Source organism: Athene noctua, chromosome Z, assembly GCF_965140245.1.
Source record: "Athene noctua chromosome Z, bAthNoc1.hap1.1, whole genome shotgun sequence".
In the NCBI taxonomy this organism is placed as follows: domain Eukaryota; kingdom Metazoa; phylum Chordata; class Aves; order Strigiformes; family Strigidae; genus Athene; species Athene noctua.
Window position 1 is genome coordinate 62,356,883 of NC_134077.1, and position 6,621 is coordinate 62,363,503.

General features: G+C 48.3%; 1 protein-coding gene across 7 annotated transcripts in view; it reads right to left on the minus strand.

The window, feature by feature from the left end:
• LOC141973633 (uncharacterized) overlaps window positions 1-6,095 on the minus strand; it is a 31,817-nt gene extending 25,722 nt beyond the window's left edge. For 6 of the 7 annotated variants that reach the window (XR_012635573.1, XR_012635575.1, XR_012635574.1 and 3 more), the window contains exon 1: window positions 6,007-6,095. The gene's annotated coding sequence lies outside the window, so the exon portion shown is untranslated. Of the gene's footprint in view, window positions 1-5,844; window positions 5,944-6,006 lie in introns of those variants that run through there. The other variant, XR_012635571.1, reaches the window with a different exon arrangement.
• Between the last annotated feature and the right edge of the window lie 526 nt (window positions 6,096-6,621).

Here is a 6,621-nt window from a genome sequence, read left to right on the forward strand (position 1 = left end):
AATTAACAGGAATAATGATGATGCAGGAAGTGCCCATCTTTAAGAATAAAGCATATACTCATAATATCTGCGAGGGTGGGAGTTACTTCAGAGGTGTGGTTCTGTGAGATGAGATGAGCACCAGGCAGCCCTCTCTTCCCTGGCACCCAGCATCCTAATACCCGTTTCAGTCTGGCCCTCAGCTGATCCTTGGGTAAGCCAATTTTGCTCTCTATACAAAGTTTAGCCAGAGAATTAAGTCAGAAACACAGAAATTACCATTTTTTTTATAGTAGTAAGCTGTTGGATCAGCTCAAGCATCTCACTAGCCTCAGCCTAAACATCAATCACAGTCAAACGATATGCCAAGTTGCACTAATGCACTGGTCTCCAAACTTTATCACATACACACCTAACAGTAAAAAGTTTTTGAGCGCACAACCCCACAACATACGTAAAATTATTTATAAATTAAACTGTAATGTGTCACAATATGATGGAAGTGAGCAAACGAGTGAGGGTGCCACTATCAACCCTTTTGCTTCATGGAACACCCGCTCTTCCCTCAGGACATGGGAATGTCCAACGTATGGATCAACTGAGTGAGGACACCAATGTCAAGCAGTAAGTTAAATATTAGTAACACTTAATTTCTTTCTTATTTTTTTAGATTAAAAAAATATTAATACTTCTAATATTTTCTTCCTGCACCCCAATGGATTGCCTTGCACACCCCTAGGGTAAGGGCACCCCACTTTGGACTTCACTGCACTAGTGTGACAATATAACAATACCAGATGTGTCAGAAAACTAAGTATTTGGTATTGGTATATGGTGTTCAGATGAAAAATCAAAGTGTTTTGATTACCATCTACAACATTAAAAGCCAAGTGATTACCCAGGTTTACCGTTATTCTCTACAAGACTGTGTGATAGGTGGTAAACCGTCTGTTCATCAAACTCAGCAAACTGTAATATGAACTACTGCATACTGTGTAGTACTAACAGCAAATGCTTAATTGAACTAACATGATAGTGTAAAAAAAAAAAGTGACAGGAAAGGGGGGGGGAACAACAAGAGAGGAAGCATCTGTAAGTCAGAAGATGTGGAGAATTTCAGGCGCGTAATTGAATAAAACAGCAGGATGTTCACGACCATGAATCTCATTATGCAAAGAGATTACTGGGCCTAGACTGATAAGAACTCTGCAAACTCAGAGGATCATCACATTCCAAGCCAAAGGTGAAACGTACACTGTGAGGAGGACCTACGGCCTTCCTCCCAGAAGACCACCCCCCACGATTTGAAGACCCCTGACCGTAGCTTTAACAACTTCTGCGCAAGCGTAAAGCACTGATAAGCTAATTACCATACGAAGCGGGAGTAGGCGGGTTCAAGTAATGAATATGTATATGTGTATAATGACTACGGAATACTTTGTAGTATAAGATTGAAACAGAGTGCCCTGGAGGCTGCAGTCCGTTGTTGGAGCAGGACACTCCCCGGCCGCCCAGCGCTGTTCTGCTTGTTGCCGCTTGCTAAATAAAGAAATTGGGAACTCTGACTCAGGCAATTTTAAGAGGTCAGTTTATAACAAATTGGTGCCGTGACTCGGATCGCAGTTTCCCGACAGAGTCCCACACGGGGGAGGCGACCCGCTGGATTTCACTGGCCCCCGCCTGCGGATTAGTCTGCCGGAGCCCCGACCGACGAACCCTAAAATTCGGCAACAAGCAAAAGAACACCGGTTAACCCCATAATCTTTGTGCGCAAAGTCCCGGACAAAGACGCACAGGGTTGCGTGAGTATAGGCCGGTTTCCCGTTCGGTTGGGGTTGGGTTGCCTGGAGCGTGGTGTGTGAGACGCCCGGTAGGGCGAAGCGAGTGCGGACGCCTCGGTAGTGCGGTTCCCATATCCCGCGAGGGACTGGGCCACGAAAAGGGGGACTAAATTGTGTGAGTGTGTGCAGACGCTCCAGAAGATGGGACAGAGGAAGAGCAAGCCTTCTGATCCCATAGGTGGTGTGGGAACCCAGGTGAGGTACCCTCAGATGCCACCAGATAGCCCTTTAGGATTGATGTTAAGTAACTGGGAAAATCACCCCTTCTAGGCGGGGTAAGGACAAAGTAAAAATGATTTATTATTGCATGGAGGTTTGAGAAGGTAAACAAATTAGGAGCGACCATCTCTACTGGGCTGAGTTGGGGTCCTTTGAAGAGTGAGTCTGCCAAACTTTAAACCTTTATCTACACCAGAGGGGGCTAAACCCTCTAAAACGAGGGTTTAACCTTGCTGATCAAGAGGCAAAAAGAACAGCTCTTAGATGCCTTAGACCGGAAAACAAATTAAAAAAGGTGTCAAAATGATCCTACAGGATATATGGTTTAACACTTGAATATCAATTCAAACTCATATAATCGGTTTCAAATTGAAACCCATTATATGAGAGAAATAGAGAAGCACTGAGGTGGAAGAACACAGCAGGGAAAAACCCAAGCAATCCAGTCTTTAACAGTGTTCAGTCCTCAACAAAGTCTCCAATGAGAATTTCCAGCTTCCCTTAGGAGATTTGCAGGAAAAAAGTTCTCCAGTAAGATCAGACTAAAAATCCTTAATGACTGCTGGGTGTGGAACTGATCTTTCTTTTCAGTGATTTTAAAACAATAAAACGAGCAATAGTAGGAAGTCTTCACAGTCCAATCCACAAGCGCATAATTTGCAGCAAGCAGCACCTCAAAAACTCAGCCTAACTTAAGTGACTTTTGGGCCTCCTTGCTAACTAGAGTATTTTGTATTAGGAAATTTAAGGACAAGAGAGCAGGCAAAGTGAAGCAAGTGCAACTAGGTGAAAATAACAGCAGTACTGCCACCTAGTGATTTGTGAACATAAATCGATTTCACACATTCGATAATCTTGCCCCACTTCCGTAGAAAAAAATCTTGGCTTATGCTTGTATGAAAATAAAAAAGAAGGGATATGGAAAAGAGAATTACAGGAAAACACATTCCCGGTGACCAGTCATCCTTAAAATCACCCCTTTAAGAAGGAGAAGCATGAATTGTGTTCAGACTTCCACCAATTACTTGATTAAAAAACCCAAACCTTATCAGTACTAAAGAAGTTACTATATGAATTATGTTAAACCCCTCACATTACACAACAAATATAGAGTATACCCACAAGGTCTATCCCTGGCTGACTGGTAACTGTATTTTACTGATTTTTCACCAGCTGAATCTCATCTATTAACCTAAAGCCAAGTCTCAGCCATTACACTCATGCACAAATGCAAGGCCTGTTTATACTGAAAGGAAAACCACACTCACATTCTGACTGAAAATATTAGCAGGGCCTGTGTCAAAAGCAGGATTTGAAGACTAAAAGGCTGAACTAGAAAATTATTCCTCTTTAGACTTAAATTTAACAGGAAATAATTACATTTGCACTAATACTTCCCAACAGCAACAAAACAACACTTCAAAAGCAATCTGCAGATAATTACAATATAGAAACTCACAGTTAACAATAAAATTACCTACAAATGAAGATTAGCAAATTTCACACCGATAAAAGCACATTGTCTAGAAACCAGCCATACTTGAGAGCTTATGAGGCCGTATTTTCAGTCATCTTTAATTAACCCCTTCTTGTATTTCAGTAGACGTTCCTGGTAACAAAAAACCCCCAAACCTCAAAAAACAACATAGTATACTTAAGAACCCTAAGAGGCAAAACTATACTCTAAACAGATCCTAAAATGAAACAAACCCACTGCTGGAATACTAAATTCAAATACTACTGAACTTCTCACCTTTAATCATAATAGGCATAACTATTTTAACACACATTGTTGATGGTTAAGTACAAGCTGACAACCGTCCAGAATAAGGAGCAGTCATTTATTTATTTATTTGAACAAACCAATTGTTTGGAGCTCACCCCAGTGTAACAACCTCTTCGAATAAAATGTTACATCCTAGCTTGCAGTAACTGGTAAGTCAGATTCACAGATACATGCTTCTATTCAACAGGAGGGAGTCAAAGGGAAAAAAAGCCCAAGAATTCATAAAGATGCAAACAAGAGAGACTAAAACCAGGATGATCAAGATAAAAGCAAGAAATAAAATTACAAAAGAAAAACCTTCAGATAGTAAAGATTGAGTGAAGCTGACAGCAATCAAAAAGACAGTGAAAATGAAAACCAAACCAAACCAGAGTTGAACTGCTGGTATATTAAAGTTTCAGCTGAAAAAGCCCTCACGTCGGTTTATTCCATTTTAGAAAGGGAGAGCACAAAGTCACAGATAACACTTCCTTCCAGCTCTGATCTGTTAAATGCAGGCAGGTCCCCGAGCACACCTGAAGTCTCACAGAACGCAAAGGGATCTTCAGTTAATCACCCGTTGTTAAGTGACTTGGTCTAAAGTCTTAAAGAGAGGTAAAGAGGAGAAAAAATAAATAAATAAAAAGACAAAACAGAACTCTCCAACGCCTTTTTATATTCATAGCATCAATAACGTCAATCACTAAAACTGCATATCACTTTTTCACCTTCCTTTTAAGGAAAAAAGGATTCTTCAGGCCTAACACTGTACCAAGCTAGCTCGAAAGAGCAGGTATGCCAGAAGGGGTTGGCCTTGTCTCGAGACCGGTGCAGAAATACAGGAAGTTTCACTCTTCTAAAAGCTTCCTTCTCTCCCACAACTATTTTGTTCCCCCATTCTTAATGCCATTGCCAACCCCTGGGATTTGTTCCAGACCACCGGTAGGTACCCTATCAAGAATTTATCTGTAAATATCACAAAGCTTATGTAGCTTCACAGACCACTTAGTTCCAGATCACGGAAGACCACGGTTAGAGAACGACTAACACACAGTGGTACATGACTCCATAAAACCATCAGAGAAACAGGCATTCTGCCAATTTGCACCAGTAGCTGTATCACCTTTTACACAACACATCTCAGAGGCTCTTCCCCAAAAGAAGGAAAGCTTTTTTCACGTGACAATAAATCAATCATATAAATAGCAAACCACTTCAGCAATGCCTCCAGAGACATTATAATGACAAGTAGGCCTCCTGAAGCATCACTGCTATCAGAAACTAACAGATCCTCGAGGGTGCAGATTTCCGCTGCCAATCGTGCTCATTCAAGCTGAAACCACACAGGTTTACCAGGACCAGCATTTCCATCCCCAGCTGCAAGGCCCGACGCCTGGCACCCAAACTCTCCACGCAGGTGCCTGGAAGAAGCTCAGTCGCTCGGAGGGCGACTCACAAGAGCAGAACAACATACGTGACCCAGCAAGCAGGTACGAGGACCAGCCAACCGGGAAGCCTAAGGGGTGCTGCTCCCTTCGTTCACTCGCACTGCCGAGGCGGCAAGGACGACTCTGAGGGGCGCTCACTGCCCGCCAACTCTCACCCCTACAACAAAGCCCCGGAGCACGTTACTGTCAGCAGGGAGGACGCGAGCTACCGCTGCCCTTTAAAAGGGCGAAACGGTTCAGAAAAAGGGGAATAAGCCAGAACGCCCACAGCAGGGCCTGCAAAGCAGCTGTTCGCCAGGGCCGCGCGCCGCGAGGGGCCGACACCGCGCAGCCCCAGGCGGGCCGTCCGAGAGGGAGGTCTCGGGACGGCTCCCGGAGCTCGGCCCGCGGATCCTACACGCGCCAACACACGCGGTCGGGCCGGCCGCCGCCCCGCAGGGTCGCGGAGCGGCCCAGGCCGGCAGGCCGGGCCGAGCGGCCCGGATCCCGCCGACAGCCGCCGCCGACAGCCGCCGCCCGCGGCCGGCAAACGCCTCAGCGGCACCCCTGCCCTCCGTGCCAGAGCACCCCCCGCCGCCCCCAGCCTCCGGACCTGCCCCGGCCGCTTCGGGCACCCAGCGGCGGCCTCCGACGCCCGGCAGCGCGGGCGGGCCGCCGCGGCGGGACGGCGCCGCCGCCCGGCCTCGCCCCGCCCGCCGCCGGGCACGGCGGGTGCCGGCGCGTCCCCCCTGCCCGCCGCGGCGCGCGGCCTCACCGAGCCCAAGCGCCAGAGCGCGCCGCCTCCCGCGCCGCGCCCCGGCTGGCCACGCGCGCCTGGCGGGCGAGCGGCGCGGCGCGGCGCCGCCGGCCACCCGCGGAGGCCCCGGGCCGGCTCCGCCGCCGCCTACAGCTCCCAGCAGCCCCGGCGGCGCCGCGACCGCGCTGCCGCGGCCCCCCGCCCCCCGCGCCGCTGGCGCCCCGAGTCCCGCGGCGAGGCGGTGCGGCCCCGCGGCTCCCGCCCTCTGCCACGTTCACGGGCGGCCGCGGGAGGGGCCGGGGCCGGGGCGGGCTCTGCCTGGCGGGGGGAGCCGCCCGACGTGTTTGCGCGTTGTGTCGCGCGCATGGCGGAGACCACCGAGTGCGTGAGTGTCAGCGGCCCTCTGACTTCTCTGTGTGGCTACCGGGGAGAAAAAATTACAAGACGGCCTTAAATTGGGCATCCTTAACAAGCCGTCAGGCTGCACCCTTTCCTCGATCGCTGACTGTGGGAATTTGTATTTTGGTGCCTTGTATTGAAGACCGGGGCAAAAAAACCCCACGGAATGCCTTCAGTTTTGCTGCATCACTGTTTGCCATCCTCATCCGGTACAGCCCAATGTTTTTCTCCTCT